We start from the raw sequence: 18,403 nt of genomic DNA, 5'->3' as shown, positions 1-18,403 counted from the left end.
CAAGATAGTCCTGACTTGCTTCATCAACAATCTATTCAACAATAAAATCCGGTAAATCTATTGTCATTGATGAGCTGAGCCAGTCAAAACAAGAAAAAGAAAAAGGGCTCCGTGGAAAGGTCTCCTCCAACGTTCTTGCCTCCCTCTTGAACCGCCCCTTGCCATTTTCCTCCACCACTTACTAGTTGGGTGACCTTACACAAACACTTTAGCCATACTGGGCCTCTTTTTACCACATTCTTGGTTTAGAGGATCCGTTGATGGCTATGGTTATGAACATTGCAAAGCTTAAGTGTTTATGATTAACATTTAAATGTCAGTGATAAGGCAGATCAGAATAGAGATTTGTTTGGAGACCCTTGTGGGTTGTACAGGGTCATCCAGTCTTCTCAGAGGTAATAATTAAACCTAGGTGTTCCAGGCAACTAGGGATACAAAAAACAAGTAAAAAAAGTCCCTACTTTCAAGGAGCTTTCAATCTCACAGGGGAGACGACAGGCAGACAGATGTTTACAAAGCAAACTCTATACAAGGTAAAAAGGAAATAGTTAACAGAGGGAAGGCAGTAGAATTAAGCAGGGTTGGAGGTTTCCTGTAGAAGAAGGGATTTTAGTTGGGACTTCAAATTGAACCTCTGTGCTTCTAGTTACTGGATGAACTGTCATTCCTTGAAGTCCTTTGTTTTTTGTTTTGTTTGTTTGTTTTTTTGTTTTTTTTTTCTTTTTGTTTTTTGTTTGTTTGTTTTTTAATTTTACATATAAGGTATTTTATTTTTTCCGTTACATGTAAAGATAGTTCTCAACTTTTGTTTATACAAGCTTTACAATTTCAGATTTTTCTCCCTCCCTCCCTCCCCTCCCTCCCCCCTCTCCCCTCCCCTAGACGGCAGGTAATCTGATATAGGTTATATCTATATATCTATATACATATAGATATATAGATATATATACACACACATATATATACACATAATAACATTAATCCTATTTCTGCATTAGTCCTGTTATAAGAGAAAAAATCAGAGCAATGATGAAAAACCTCAAAATAGAAAAAAAAACAACAGCACCAAAAACAAAAGAAATAGTATGGTTCATTCAGCATCTATACTCCACAGTTCTTTTTTTTTTTCTTGGATTTGGAGATCCTCTTCTATCATGAGTTCCCTGGAACTCTTCTGTACCATTGCATTGGTGAGAAGAATATAGTCCATCACAGTAGGTCAACACTCAATGTTGATGATACTGTGTACACTGTTCTTCTGGTTCTACTCATCTCACTCATCATCAGCTCACATAAGACCCTCCAGGTTTCTCTGAACTCCTCCTGCTCATCATTTCTTACAGCACAATAATATTCCATTGTATTCATATACCACAACTTGTCCAGCCATTCCCCAATTGATGGGCACCCCCTCAACTTCCAATTCCTTGCTACCACATAAAGAGCAGCTATAAATATTTTTGTACATGTGGGTCCCTTTCCCCTTTCCATGATTTCTTTGGGAAAAAGACCTAAAAGTGGTATTGCTGGGTCAAAGTGTATGCACAGCTTTATCGCCCTTTGGGCATAATTCCAAATTGCTCTCCAGAATGGTTGGATCATTTCACAGCTCCACCAACAATGCATTAGTGTTCGAATTTTTCCACAGCTTCTCCAACATTTATTATTTTCCTTTTTTGTCATTTTAGCCAATCTGATAGGTGTCAGGTGGTACCTCAGAGTTGTTTTAATTTGCATCTCTCTAATCATTAGAGATTTAGAGCATTTTTTCATATGGGAATAGATAGCTTTGGTTTCCTTGAAGTCCTTTTTAATAAGGTAGAACCCTAGCATAGGTGTCTTCTGTTGGATGAGCTCAGGTTGCTACATCCTTCCCTTTCTGACCATTTCCTCCATTTTGTGGAGGTGAGTGGGACCATCCCTACCCACACTAAGTACTGGAGAGCCTTGTTTACTATCCTTTCTATGAATGACCTACAAGCACCACATTTTGAGGGTGGGAGTTGTGGAGGAGAGAACAATTTTGAGCCAAAATCAAATTCACTGGAGAAAGGGTCTAGTCAACCTAGACCTGAGGGTCTAGACCAAGACTTCTTAAACCTTTTCCACTAGCGACTCTTTGTCTTCTGAGAAATTTTTATGTGACCCTGGGTCACATATAGGTATATAAAATATCTATATGTAACTTTTACTGTTGTCAAATTTTTTGCAATTCCCACATTCAGTTAAGGGACCTCATTTGGGGTCATGACCCATAGTTTCAGAAGCTAGGGTCTAGACAACAGCTACCAGGATTTTGATTTGGTGGTAGAGATGATAGCATGAACAAAGGAGGCAGGATTACTGCATGATGGAGGGAGGGGGAGAACATGAAAGTGGCAATGGGGAAGAAGGAATTTTCCAACCCTCTTGCCTTGACCAGTAGCCAAGGGGCAGTCAGTACTGGAAAGGGGAGGTAGGGAGGCCGTGATATCAAGGGTATCCAGGTTTTAATAATAGATGTTTTAGATAAAAGATGGAAGGAGTGGGAGAAGAAAAGATTTAGTGTAAAGGGAAGTTTGCTGTCTATGGAACTGGTATTCCAGAGAGTACGGTGGAAGGGAGGGTGGCGTTCTGTTGAGTTGTAAGGGTGGGAGGACTGAGCGGGAAGGGAATAAGGAATTAGGAGGTGGGATATGGGGAATAGGGTTTGGATGGTGACTTATAAGGGTTCTGAATCATGACGTATAGAGTATAAACAGGTGTGAGAATGCTCATCATCGAGTGGAAGGCACCACTCCTCTTCCCAAAGGAGGCTGGGGTTCAGGAGATAGAAGGCATGCCATCAGATGGTTAAATGGGAAGTCTCATTTCACTCTCCTTTTCCCTTTTTTAGGGTGGAGATCAGGCAGGAAAGGGTACAGCAGGAGTTGGAACCAATCCTGCACAACAGGAGAGAGAAGTGTCATTCCCCACCAATTTTCTGCTTCCTCTTGTTCAAGGGACAGGTGCAGCAGGTCATGGAAGGTCTGCAGTCAAAGGAAGGGCAGCTCTTCTTTGCATCCGATGTTCTCCACATCACATTAGGGGTATCAGGCAGGCAGCAGGAGGTGGGATTTGCCTTGTGCTGTCACAGGTGGAAGTTGTTAGGCTCAGGTCCTTCCCACCTTCTCTCAAAGGGTACATTACAGCCAGAAATGGGAGACGAGTGGTCAGAGGGAGATTTGTCTCCTCTTCTCCTCTGAGGCTGGAGGGCAGGTGGCATAGCAGGAAGTTCAATACTCTGAAGTTCAAAAATCAAAGTGGGGCTGAAGCCCCTAAACTCCAGAGGGAGAAAAGTCAACAACCCAAGTGCTAACATAGCAAGATTATGCAACAAAGACAGAGCAGCACTTGGGTTCTGTAGATGTGGTCCCCATTGTAACGATTGGAATAACGCCACCTGCTGGATACTTACTGTAGAAGAGTTCTGCCCATGAAGGGAAGGTCTTTGAGGGCAAGACCAGGAGTCAGGAAGTGACGCGGGCTAGTGGGAGGAGGAAGGAAGAGACTGGCGCTCAGTCTCGCGCTTTTTCCTTTGGACTCTGGTGGAGAGCGGAGCTAGAAATGTGCTCTCCCTTTAATAGATAGGAATCTAGGCCTTTCTCTCTCTCTTTACCAAATTCTTATTCTCCTTAATAAATGCTTAAAAGTCTAACTCTTGCTAAAGCTTGTAATTTATTGGCGACCACTCATTAGATATTTTAGACAGTTTAGCTAGAATTTTAGCCCTTAACAGATGGCTGACCACGAAGAGGAAAGCTAACCCTCAGTCTTCTTCTGATCTTCTGGTTGGGTAAGAAATTTCCCCTCCCTCTCCCTTTAACTGCTAAGTACTGGTGTACTGGCTGTGTTTTCCTTTAAATTTTTTCGAATGGACCTTTTAAACTCCCTAATTATCCTATTTTTGATTTTAGTCTGTTTAACCAGACAAATGGGAGATAAGATCATGTTAATGCTTTGTTTTTGTGGATTTTCTATTTTTCTTTTTATTTTTGTTAAAAGAGCCAGCAACTTACTCACACAAGGAAATATCTCTCCCTCTCCCAACCATGCTTTTTCAGAGAAACCTGAAGAGATTCCCGCAGCTTTTCCCAGTTCTAACAGTAATTGTTGCTTTAATTTTGCCTGCCTGGAGGCAATGACCCACCCTCTAGAAGCTTTTAATCCCCTAGCACCTGGAGGCAAAGTGGGGGAAGAGGAATCCAGGCCTGAGTTCAAAATCAAGTCTGATTCAAATTGCTCTGGTCCCTCCCCTCCTCTCCAGACCCCACCCTCTACTCCTCCTATGGCCAAGCCCATAGCTTCCCCTGCCTGGGAAGTCCAGAGATCTGGTGCACATGCTCAACTTTTTCTACCTGCATTTGCAGCTTCAGGCTCAGCCCTTCCCCGCCCTGGCTGTGCTTTTGAGACAATCTTAGAAAACTCTTTAAATTCCAGATATGCTCGTTTTGTTCATAATTTTGCTAACCTGCTTTTGTCTTTCATTAGTAATCTTATAAAGCATTTGTATGGTGAAAAGACTGACAGACAATATAGAGGGGTTAAAGAAGAAAAACTTAAGCTGAATAAGAATGACAATCATCAACATAGTTCAAGACTCTGCTTTTGCCATGGAAGGGTATATATTTTACAGAAATGTAGAAGTAAGCAGCAAGGTATTGATATGAGTATTGGGGATTTTAGATATCGGAATCAAGAGTGTTCTGAATTCACTCAGATTATTAATGTCAGTTCAGAGGTTACATAGGATTTCTATGCTATTACATATACATTTTGGAATTAATGGTATAGGTTTATTTTCATAGAGATTTTAATGCTTTTGAGATTGTGTCTTATACTTAGTTTCTAAAACAAGGAGAATATTTGTAAAAGCTTTTTATAGTCATGCGATCAAGTTTATATTTTGTAATACTCTTATTAATATTAAGTTCATATTCATTTAGATTTCCCTAGTTTGAATTTCATTGTCTTTTATTATTCCACGTGTATTTTCTTCTATTCATTCATCTATCTAATTTTGAAACATGGTTTTGATTTCATAATACAATGTTAATTCTAGGAGTATTGTGCTCCCATATTCTGAGTTATTTGTTTTTGCTATTTTTTCTCAACTGATTATTTGATCAAACTCTTTAAAGCATTTCCCTGGCAAATTGTTTGCCATGGCAAGTGTAAATTGATTCTAGAAGTATTATTTTTGATAAGCATATTCCAAAAAAAAAAAAAAAGAGAGGGGAACATTTGTAAAAGTTCTTTTTTCAAAAAAAAAGTTTTCTTTGAGATTCTGTTATGCTTTAACTTGTATTTAAATATGTTCTGATTTTTCACAAAAGTAATTGTATACTAAGTAAAACAAAAGGGGTATTATTTGAAATTGTTGCATAATTATATATTGTGTTCTGAGTCAAGATGTATTCACATTTTTTTGCAATCATTTATTATCCTCAATTTTTAAATCCATATGAGACTTGGATTATGGGAATTTATCATTTAAGACATTAATTGCCTTTATTCTGAGTTATCAGATGCCAGTTGGCCAAGATGCCATCCAATCACAAGAGGAATACATGCAAGAGCAGACACTGAACTGTCACATGAGGGGAGACATGCATGAAGTCAAGGTATGGCCAAGGGAACGGCTTTTGACAAATGTTGAGGTTGGATTCTCTTGGTTTAATATTTTGTTCTCTTTTTCCCCACAATATTGTACAGATGGCTGGAAGTATTCATCCCACCCATCTCACTTCTACACCTGGCTTCTATGCTCCCTCCTATATGCCTGATGCCATGGACATCTGAATCCCATGCATCTGATTAAGTCTGACTCAGTTTCCTCCAATATGTTTGGTGGCATGGACATGTATTCCATCCACCTATTTTAAGCCTGGCATACTGTATGGGCAGTACATATTGCTCAAGTGTGGGAATGCTCATATCCCATCATTTCTCTGTTCTTTTATGGTAACCCCCATAATTATCTCAGGTGTCATGATAAATACAGTGTTGAATTTGGCCTTGACACCTGTTACCAATTATATTAGATTTTTAAATTTCTCATAATGGCATGAGGATAATTAGGCAGATGATGCAAAAAGTGATGAAACAAAGATAAAAAATTATTTTTAATAATTAATATCACAGCAATTGTCTTCTCAATTACCCTCCATAAGGGGGGGGCTATAGTAATATTATAATTTTAAAGAATGGTTCAATTTTTGTTTTATTATATGTTTCATGTGTAACAACTAAGATTCTGAATTCCCTTAGACATGTTTTTGAGAACTTTCATTGTTTGATTTGATTATTGACAAAGCTATTTTAAAGTTGTGTTAAGCTCAATTTTGTAGGAAATTTTCCTGGCTGATTACCAGCATCCACACATCAACCCCTGAAGAGACTTCCATTCTACGACTACACCTAGAGGACATCTGAGAAAAGACTTTCAGAGACTTTAAATGAACAGTTTTGATTTGTTGTTTTTGTTGTTTTTTTTCTCTTTCTGTTATAATATACACCATCTGTAACATGTATTCTCTGCAGAGGCCCTCCCTTTGCAAGACTAATGTCAAAGTGTCGGTTCATGAGGACAAAAAAAAAATCGCCCCTCTGGACAAAACTTTCCTCTCTTCCTTTTCTATATTGTCGTTCACATATTATTAGTTAGCAATAGTTATTGTATTCTTTTTACTGTTCCGTCAAGGAAACATTTTGTTTCTTGAGGAACAACAGGGGGGACTGTAACGATTGGAATAACGCCACCTGCTGGATACTTACTGTAGAAGAGTTCTGCCCATGAAGGGAAGGTCTTTGAGGGCAAGACCAGGAGTCAGGAAGTGACGCGGGCTAGTGGGAGGAGGAAGGAAGAGACTGGCGCTCAGTCTCGCGCTTTTTCCTTTGGACTCTGGTGGAGAGCGGAGCTAGAAATGTGCTCTCCCTTTAATAGATAGGAATCTAGGCCTTTCTCTCTCTCTTTACCAAATTCTTATTCTCCTTAATAAATGCTTAAAAGTCTAACTCTTGCTAAAGCTTGTAATTTATTGGCGACCACTCATTAGATATTTTAGACAGTTTAGCTAGAATTTTAGCCCTTAACACCATCATTCCCATACTTTAGTCAGCACGGCAGGGTTTGGTAACCCATGTGGTCTTCAGACATCAACAAGATGGAAAGCCCAGCCCCACACAGTGGGACTTTTATGCCCCTAAGTGACTGGGAAGCCAAGTCAACAGAGGCCACCAGGAAGCTGGATCAAGGGAAGCCCAGTCTGAGCCTTGCCTATGAGAAGGGTATATACATATGGAGGAAGAGATGGAGGAACAAGAGATACCTGAGCCTCACTCATTCATCATGTTGGGGGAAGCTCCAGTCTCCAGTCTCTGCAATACCCTAGAAACTTTTTACACTGGAAGTTCACTCTTCTTGAATATTCTAGTAGTTCTCTCTCTCTTTCTCTCTCTCTCTCTGTCTGTCTCTCTCTTATCTCTCTCTGTTTCTCTGTCTCTGTCTTTCTGTGTCTTGTTCTTGTCTCTCTCATCTCTCTCTGTCTCTCTCTTATTTCTCTATCTCTGTCTCTCTGTCTCTGTCTCTGTCTTTCTGTGTCTTGGTCTTGTCTCTGTCTGTCTGTCTCTGTCTCTGTCTCTCTGTGTGTCTCTGTGTGTCTCTTGTCTCTCTCTGTGTGTCTCTCTTGTCTCTGTCTGTCTGTGTGTCTCTCTTGTCTCTGTCTCTCTGTCTCTGTCTCTCTGTCTCTGTCTCTCTGTCTCTCTTTCTCTCCTTCCCTCTTTGTATAGTCTCTCCCTCTGATAGGCAGGTTCCCATGAGAATACCCATTTTAAGGAGGAGGCCCAGGCCAGCTAAGTCTTCATTTCTCTCTAGGATATACTATTAGACTTTCTCTATAATTCCCCCATCCTTCACCTCTGTGCTGGGTGCCTTCAACTTTCCCCGCCCCTACCCTTTTTTAGCTTCCTTTTAAGTATTGTCTTCTACTATTAGAAAGGAAGCTCTTTGAGGGCAGAAACCATCTTTCTGCAGCCAGCTGGCTACTAAGCCTGGAGTCAGGAAGACCTGAGTTCAAATCCAACCTCAAATACTCTTCCCACATCCCATTGATGGAAAATAGCAAATTCCACCCCCTTATTCCTCCCTTCTACTCTAGTATATTCTTCCTTTTACCCACAGGACCAACAACCTACCCTGGTTAGGAAAGGCCAGCAAGGTAGGAAATTGGGCAAGGCTCAATTCAGCCTTTCTTGATAGCTATATGACCCTAGGAAAGTCACCTCACCTCTTTCTATCTCAGTTTCCTCAACTGTAAAATGAAACTGATAATACTAGCACCTACCTCTCATGGTTATTGTGAAAATTAAATGATATAATATTTGTAAAATGCTTAGCCCAATGCCTGGCACATAGTAGGCACTTTATAAATTCTTGTTCCCTTTCTTCTTTAATTAAGGACGTTAATTCCTTCATTCCATTTGCACAGTACTTGGCACTCCTACCTCCATTCCTTCAAATAATCTTCATACAGCATGAACCCGAAGGTCTTGACCATCCTGGTCACCCTCTGATACCCCCAAGAGTGCGATCTTGCCAAATCTGAATGATGCCTTATTAAGATGCCCACCAACAAACACCCCTCACCGTAGACACAACCAGACAACAACCCAGTACTTCCTTCCTCTATGACCACAAACTGAAGCAATGAAAGTTATCTAAGCCCATAAGGGTTAAACTAGAAAATATACAAGAAATGAAAACGCAACTGCTCCCACTTAGAAAAGTTTTGTCTAAGCCACTTCCATGTTTTTGTGGCTGTCCTATTCCAGTCAGAGCATGGTAGGAAATGCTACAGGTTATAATTAGATCGCTCAAAAACTGCAACTTCTTCTACACACATGAGGTGCATGGTCTGGGGATTTTAGAAGCAATTGGAAGGAAAAAAAAAACTTGCTAAAAGTCAGCCTCCTCTCCCAACCTTTCCTGTGACTGTTAGGAAAGAAAGCCTTATGGGATGTTAACTGACCTGCCTGATTTAATCCTGGGGCTTCATAACTTGGAGGCCTCCCTATCTAAACCCACATAGATCCAACCAGTATATTTTCAATTTTCTCCCCATCTCAACCTCCAAACCATGCACATTATGCACTCTCCAAGTCCCACCCCCAATGTTAGAAGACTATAAAGGAAAAGGTTTCTTTCTTTTCTTTTTTTAAAAAGCATTTTATTTAGAGAGCAGCTAGGTGGTACATTGGATAAAGTACTGGCTCTGGATTCAAGAGGACCTGAGTTCAAATCTGGCCTCAGAGAGGGCAGCTAGGTGGTACAGTGGATAAAGCACCGGCCCTGGATTCATGAGGTCCTGAGTTCAAATCCGGCCTCAGACACTTGACACTTACTAGCTGTGTGACCCTGGGCAAGTCACTTAACCCTCATTGCCCTGCCAAAAAAAAAAAATCTGGCCTCAGATGCTTGACACCTACTAGCTGTGTGACCCTGGGCAAGTCACTTAATCCTCATTGCCCCGCCAAAAAAAAAAAAATTATTTAACTGGCCCAACCCCACTTCTTGCCTTTCCATCCCAACCCCACCCCTAATTGAGAACACCAGAAAAACAAGATCCATTACAAACATGTAGCAAATCAAAACAAATGTCCACGATGGTTATATCCTTCTGCACTCTGAGTCCTTCACTTCTATAACAGGAGGTGGGTAGCAAGTTTTGTCATCAGTCTTCTGGAATGCTGGTTGGTCACTGTATTGGTAGGAGTTCAGCATCATAGGAGCCCATCACATTTATGTGCCATGACTTGCTCATCAATTTTCCAATTTATGGATACTCGCTCAGATTCCCATCCTTTAACACCTCAAAAAGAACTATAAGTATTTTTGTATATCCTTAGAGTTTGTTTTTCTTAGAAATTATCACCTCTCCCTCAAATCCTCCCTTCCCCTTCCCCCTTTCCTCTTATTTTGAGTGAAATGGATTTTTGTATCCAATTCTGTGTGTGTGTGTGTGTGTGTGTGTGTGTGCGTGCGTGCACAGCGGCAGCTAGCTGGCTCAGTGAATAGAGCGCCAGCCTCGACTCAGGAAGACTCATTTTCCTGAATTCAAATCTGGTCTCAGACACTTGCCAGCTGTGTGACCCTGGACAAGTCACTTAACCCTGTTTGCCTCAGTTTCCTGATCTGTCAAATGAGCTGGAGAAGGAAATGGCAAAATCACTCCAGTATGTTTGTCAAGAAAACCCCAAATGGGCTTGAGAAGAGTCAAACATAAAATCCAGCCTCAGACACTTGACACTTACTAGTTGTGTGACCTTGGGCAAGTTACTTAACCCTCATTGCCCTGCCCCCCCTCAAAAAAAAACAGGATTAAAAAAAGAAGAGTTAAACATGACACACAACTCCAAATGGGGTCATGAAGAGTCAAACATGACAAACAACTGTGTGTTCTTCCTTCCCTTTTTTGACTAATAGATTTTTACTTGTGCATCCTGAATATGTGAGATAATTGTGCTCTAACCTCACTTTCCCAACACCCCAACGTATCCCTTTTCTGCTCTCTTTCCATTCTTTTATTAAGAACATCAAAGCATAACAGAGCTACTTCCAGGTCTTGTCTAACTGGATTCCCTCCATAAGCCCTGACGATGATGAGGGTCTGAGGGGATACATATATCACCTCTCCATATTTGCGTGTAAGCAGTTCATCCTTGTTTAGTCATTTATCATTGTTCATTCTTTTTGCCTTTTTTGTACTTCTCTTCACTCCTGTGTTTTAATTTTGGAATGTCTGCAGCTCTAGTCTTTTCTTTTCTCTTCTTTTTAGTCTTTTCATTAGAAATGCTTATGAAAGGCCCTTTTTTTCACTTGTAGGTTAATAGTTTTTCTGGGTAAGTTATTCTTGGCTGTAAGCCCATATATTCTTTGCCTTCTGGAATACTGTATTCCAAGTTCTCCATTGATTTATAATGGTTGCATATACCATCATTTATACTGGGGATATAGTGGGTTTATCACGTGTGATCCTGACTTTGGCCCTTTGATATATGAATTCTTTCTCTTTAGGTGCATGCAGTATTTTTTCTTTGGCCTGGAAGCTCTGGATTTTGGCTATGGTGTTCTAGGAAGTTTTTATTTAGAGGTTTCTTTAAAGAGTTGACCAGGTGGGTGCTTTCTGTTTCTACTTTTCCCTTTGGTTCTAATAGATCTGGGCAGTTTTCACTTAAGATTTCTTGAAACAGGATATCTAAAGGTTGTTTGTTGTTGTTGTTGTTGTTGTTGTTGTTGTGGGGGGGGGTGTCATGACTTTCAAGTAGTCCAATAATTCTTACATTCTTTCTCCTGTTATCTGTTTTCCAGGTCATATGGTTTTTGCTATGAGATACTTTAGATTTTCTTCCTTTTTTGTTTAGCCTTTTAACTTTGTTTTAACATATCTTGTTGCCTCATGAAGTCATTGGCTTCTATTGTTGTTGTCAGGTTATTTCAGTCATGTCTAACTCTTCATGACTTTATTTGGGGTTTTCTTGGCAAAGATACTGAAGAAGTTTGCCATTTCATTCTCCAGCTCATTTGAAAGATGAGGAAACTGAGGCAAACAGAATTAAGTGATTTGCCTAGGGTCACCCAACTAGTAAGTGTCTGGGGCTAGATTTGAACTCAGGAAAATGAGTTTTCCTGACTCCAGGCCTAGCACTCTATCCACTGCACCACCTAGCTACGCTGGATTCTGTTGGGTCCATTCTAGTTTTCAGGGCAAGGCATTCCAGTATTCAGTTACTTGAGCAAGGTTTTGTACCTCTTATGTAAAGCTTTTAATTACCTTTCCAATTCTTTCTTCCTTGGCTCTCATTTCTTTTCCAATTTTTTCCTCAAGTGCTTTTATTCCATTTATAAAAAAAACATTTTAACACTTTAAAAAAAATCCTTGTTTCATCTCTTGTGTAGAGTCTGTTGTTGTTGTTGTCATTCTCTTCTTCTTGGTTTGTACTTTGGCCATCCTTAACACCATAATAACTCACTGTAATAAACTTTTTTTGCCCATTTCTCCAGCCTACTTCCTGACTTTGAACTTAATGTTAGGGCTGGACTCTGCCACACTTCTAGAGGAAGGGTCTGGGCTGGTCCTATTGCTGCTTTTCAGAGGAGGGCTATGGATGAGAAGATACCAGATAATACACAGTGTAAATGAGCTCTCCCAATGGGAGCAGGTATCTCAACTCAGTCAATCAATAAGCAATTATTAAGCACCTACTACTCTGTTCCAGACACTGTGCCAAGTACTGGGCATGGAAACAAAGATGAAAGACAGTCCCTACCCTCAAGGAGCTTACAATCAAATGGGGAAGACAAAAAAGCATACAAATATGTATAAACAAGTAATATATAGGATAAATAGGAAAGAATGAGTGGAGAGAAGGTACTAAGGAGTGTCAGTGTCACTGAAGGGAAAATTTCCTAAAGTGTCCAGGGCAATAAGCTGGGGGTAGGTACATGGCTGAGCTACTGGCTGCTCTACAAGTTGGCTTCTCCCTTGAGTCTCTCTCTTCGGGGCCTTTCCCTGAAGAGTATTTGGAACTGTGGGACTTTTCTCTAAAAGTTAGAAACCAAAAGACCAAGATGTCTCTTCTCTCAAGTTCTTGTCAAGTTCGCCACTCATACAGATGAGCATCGATTAATCTTCACTGAAGAAGAGAATCTTATGCAAACGAACTTTGAGTCTCAGGTCACACAATTTTTAAAAAACGCATATTTTTCCAATATATTTTATTTATTTCATCAACTATTTCCCAATTACATGTAAAAAATTAACATAATTTTTAAAATAAAATATGTGTATTTTAAACATGACACAGCACAATAAGTGTTTGGTAATCAGTTACCAAGTCTTGTTTCAACCTCTATGATATTTCTTAACTCTGTCCTCTTTTCTCTTCTCAAAAAGCCACTGCCCAAATTCAGGCCCTCTCCCCTATATTCAAAGGATATTGAGGGGGTTAAATAAGGAAAATAGAAGCCCTGGTGAGATGGATTTGTTCTATTCTGACGGTTTTAAGAGGGGAAAGAGAAGGGAGAATAAAAGGAATACTCTAGTAAAGAAAGGAGGAAGATAGGGGAGAACAGAAAGATCTATTTCTCATAATTGGAGTGTGTGAGAAGAAGAGTATGCAAGTACAGAGGAAGGGGAGAAGGGTGTAAGCATTAGATGAACCTTAACTGAATCAGACAAAGGAGGGTTTAAACACAGAGAGAGTTTAGTGTAAATGCATCAAACACAAAAGGAAAAAATGGGGATAAGGATACAGTTAAAAGGGAAGATAATAGCAAGGAAAGAATAACTTCAAGAGAAACATTTCCCAATTCTGAAGAGAGGAGGAAAAGGGAGGGAAAAAAAGTAAAGGAAAAAAATTAGACTCTAAAAGGGTACCTTAGTTTGCCTCTTAGACAATAAGAGAATGGCTGGCCAAATTGTGACATGTGAATATAATGGAATAGAATTGCACTGTAAGAGATGACAAAGAAAATGTCAGAGAATCAAGCACAGTATGACTACATGCAGAGTGGATTGAGCAGATACAGGAGAAGAATTTGGACAAGGTCAGCAACGTTGTAAAGAAAAACAATTTTATGTTTTAAACAAAGAAAAACAATTATAATTTTAAAATGTTAAAGAAAAACTATTTAAAAAACTGAACTAATTGATGCAATGACCAAAATACCTATGATCAAGCTTGTTATCTTTCTCCTGACAGAGAGACAAGGGACACAAGGTGCAAAAAGAGACAGATATTTTTGGACATGGTCACTACGTTGATTCATTTTGCTCGACTGTGCTGATTTGTTATAAGTGGATTTTTTACTTTTTTTTTTTAAGTGGGTTTTTTTCTTCCAAAAAGCACATAAGGAAATTTCAAAGGAAGAACAGACGAGCAGGAGAGTTTTAAAAGTAATATATGGAATTTTTGTTTGAAAAAAGTTTTATTATGAAATAAAGATTCACAATTTAACAGAAAACCCTATTTTGTGTTCTATGTATAGAAATGCCCTTATTGGATGTTTAAGTTAAAAATAAATATTTTACATAAGAAAAAATAATATTTAGTCACCATGTAACTTCAGGACAGCTTAAATCAGTGTTAAAAGACACAAGAAAATACCCATTACATACTCTGGGATTCTCTAAAGGCAAAGTCATAACCCCATTTGGGGATGTGGTCTGGATGACCTTAAATTCACATACATATGTCTGGTTCAGTTTCCTAATTTGACAACCACTGGAAAATGCAAAATAAGAATCTGAGATGGACTTAGATCTTTGGGGTGGTTTTTTTTTTCATATCTAGAGCATGCATTTTTCCCATCTAGAACTAAAAGGGGAGACACAGACAAGACGAATGCTTCTTCATCTGTATGTATGTTGTACTTTAATATGTCTTGAATATTCCATTGAATCTGTGAACCCATCAAGGCGAATGTTTCTTCCAGTCATTCAGATAACAATCCATCCTCACCCACCTAGCTTCTACAATTCTTCTACCCATCCTCCACAGAGCTTCCATCCCAGCTCCCTGAATGAATTTCTCAATTGCTCTTACCCAACACAATGGAGCCAATGGGCCCTCCAATCATCATCCATTGCTTTCACCACATATTCAGCCTATGTTCTGTTTTCATTATATGACTGTGGAGAAATTAGGAGTGATTTTTCAAAGCCTGGAAACTTGAGGTTCTTTCTATATTGGTATGTGGTAGTTTCAGTTTTCTTAGAATACTTTCTAATTTCAGAGAGCTCAGATATTGTTGCTACTGAGACCCAGTATGATTCCTTGCCAATAAACTGAAACATGAACATGATTTTGCAATCTCAGGGGCCAAAAAGATTTGGATTTAACCCAAAATTTGTCTGATTATTCCAGATTTTTAGGGGTTTTTTTCCTTCCTGTGTTAACATTTTAATCTAATCAATCCATCATGAAAAACATCAAAGAAACAGTCTATTCCTTTAAAAAAATTCAATTACACAGATTTAATCATTGCAATAACATTACAGAATAACTGCATCTGTATCCAGAGGTGTGTTTATGTAAGGAAACCCATTTCAATAAATCACTTTTACAAGAAATAGTGCCACTTAGTAGCCATGTGGCAAATTGCCATCACCATGAGTTATGAAATTGATATTAAAAATAATCTCACCGGTGAATTTATTATAGTCTTTTTAAAACCTTCCTTCATTGCCTTTGCTAATTGCTTAGGAATGGTCACATGCTCTTAAAACATTCTACCAGCTTGGGTTTTGGAAGACATCTCCCAAGGTCATCTGGTCCAACCTGTATCTGAATGGGTCTACTACTCCATCCCTGACAATTGGTCCTCCAGCCATTGTTTGAATTCCTCCTTTCAAGTTAGCCCGTTCCACAGTGGGATGCTTCTAAATCATTAGGAAGTTTCCCCCGACTTTGAGCCTAAATCTACTTCTGCAGTTTCTCCCATTGCTCCTAGTTTCTGCCTTCTGGGACCAAGCTGGAAAAAAAAAATCTCTTCCTTTCACAATATAGCATTTCAAATAGTTATGTCAAGTACTATATCCTACCTAACTTCTCTCCTCCAGACTACTTCCTTCAATTAATCTTCCTAGAATTTTCCCCTTGAAATAGAAGCTCACTGAGGTATTTTATGTTATGCTGGGTCATTCTGTTCATTCATGATCATATAAAACCCAGAAAACATTACAAAAACAATGTGCCATCATTTTCAAATGATGTTAATTTGGTTTACAAGTTGGTTAAAACCATGAGATGGGAATGGGAAGATATGCAGGTATTTTTTTTCCTTTGTTGTTTAGCTGTTTTTAGTCATATCCAACTCTTTGTGATTCCATTTGGAGCTTTCTTGGTAAAGACAATGGACTGGTTTACCATTTCCTTCTTTAAAATTTTGTCCTACTGGGGCCCTAGAAATAGCTATAGGGAGGTAATAAGCATTTATATGGTATCTACTGTCTGCCAGGCACTATTCTAAATGCTTTTTAAATGAATATTGTTTCATCTGATCTTTATAACAACTTTTACTGTTGAGGAAACTGAGCCAAACAGAGGTCAAGTGACTTGTCCAAGGTCACACAGCTGGTAAGTATATGAAGCCATGTTTGAACTCAACACCATCTAGCTAGCTAGGTAGGAAGAGAAGAGCAAATTAGGAAAATTTTTACTGAGGGTCCAACCATCCCCAAGTGGTTTAGAGCTCCAGTATGGTGACAACCCTAGAATGACCACTCTTTAGGTGGTCTTATAAAAGAATAACAGCATTCTTACTCATACTCTAGTGCTTAGCTAGATATGGTCACATATATAGGGTCACATGACCGAATATGGGAGGTCACGAAAAATTTGGCTATGTATAGGGGCAGCTAGGTGGCGCAGTGGATAGAGCACTGGCCCTGGAGTCAGGAGTACCTGAGTTCAAATCTGGCCTCAGACACTTAACACTTACTAGCTGTGTGACCCTGGGCAAATGACTTAACCCCAATTGCCTCATCAAAAAAAAAAAAAAAAAGGCTATGTATACCTATTTTATATACCCGGGGTTGCATAAAAATTTCTCGGGTGAAGAAGGGTCACAAGTGGAAAAAGTTTAAGAAGCCATAGTGTAGTGTACTGGAAAACTCCTTCAAAGTAACCGCACACCTCTGTAACAAATCCCTCTGTAATGGCTTGCTGCTAGTGCAAACCTCTCTGCCACTGTCTTATCTCGAGGGACTGAAAAAACTAAACTACAAAGCAAATCAAAGATTTGTTTGGATATACTTGACCAGAAGTGGCACAGAAAAGCCAGGAGAAAACCAGATGTGAGAGATCCAGTTTGAAGGAGAGATTTTACCGTTAGAGATGTGAGCGAGGTCCAGAGAACTGAATCCTGATTGTCCGGACTATTTCACAGGACTATTGAGAATAAGGTGCCTCACCAAGCTTAAGGCACTGATATGAATGGAAGTTAGCATTATCATGCTTATTTCCTGACCCAACAACAAATGAGACCAACCCTTGTACTGGAAGAGGATGGTCTGGTATAGGTCCACCGTGAGATGGTTATTCTTAGTAAAGAAGCATTTTTTAAAAAAACCCCTATGTACCAAACACTGTGCTAAATTCTGGGGAAATATAGGTCAAACAAAAGCAACAACAAAAGACAATCCATGGCCATGAGGAGCACATAGTCAAAGGAAGAGACAAAATGGAGGCAACTATGAACAAAATGAACAACCAGGATATCTATATGGATAAATTGGAGATAATAAATAAAAGGACAGTACTGGCATTAAGGGGGATCAGGAAAGGTTACTTGTAGAAGGTAGAAGTTCAGGTAGGATATGAAGGGAGGCAGGGAAGCCTGAGGAAGAATAGATTTCCAGGTATCAACAGCCAGTGAAAATGCCTGGAGTCAGATGCCGGAGGAATGGTAATGAGAAGGTTTTTTACTTATCCTTTCCAAAGTCAACCACTGGGAAAGTCAGGGTTAAGAAGGTAGATCCAACAAAGGCTAAAGTGGAATAAGCTTATTTATGCAGCCTTAACTGTAAAAAGCACTGCACTAATGAAGTGGATAGAAGGAGTAAACTGAGGGCTACACAGCCCAGGCAGATGCAGCTGGAATTTCTTCTGACGGTTGTGTACAAGGTATAAGCAAAACAACCCTTTCCGACATATGTGGCAAGAACAACTTCTCAAATTTCCCCTTAGAAGTTTCTGCTGGTCAGTTTTAATCATTTCTAATAGCAAAAACATTTTGCTTCTTCCGAGGGACCAACATTCATCTTTCCCAGAGCTTCACAATCCATTTCTTTCCCTTGCTCACTGTGGAAATAGAGACATTTGTAGCTTTTATTGACCTAAAAAAAAAAAAGAGAGATGGGAAAATTTGACTGGAAAAGTGGATCTCCACCATCACTGTTATCATCATCATGTCACTTATACAGGTCTCAATTAGTATGAACAATGAATCCTGAGAAGTGGGTACGTTATTCCAGTGTGCAATGCACTGCATTCTTCCATTAGGCTGGAACCAATGACCAAATTTTACAAAATTATGACTTTGAATAGTTCAAATGTGAATATAGGCAACTACTTGAGGGGATTTATTATTGTCACTAACCAGGACCTAGCTGTATAGTACTTTTTTTTTCCCTTTCTTCTTTTTCTTAGTAAGGCAATTGGGGTTAAGTGACTTGCCTAAGGTCACACAACTTGTAAGTGTTAAGTGTCTGAGGCCGGATTTGAACTCAGGTACTCCTGACTCCAGGGCCGGTGCTCTATCCACTGCGCCACCTAGCTGCCCCGTATAGTACTTTAATGTTGTCAGAGCACATTACAAATTATT

This window comes from Dromiciops gliroides, chromosome 6 (assembly GCF_019393635.1).
Source record: "Dromiciops gliroides isolate mDroGli1 chromosome 6, mDroGli1.pri, whole genome shotgun sequence".
Taxonomy (NCBI): Eukaryota; Metazoa; Chordata; class Mammalia; order Microbiotheria; family Microbiotheriidae; genus Dromiciops; species Dromiciops gliroides.
The sequence above is the reverse complement of the archived record's forward strand: the minus strand, read 5'-3'. Positions refer to the sequence as shown.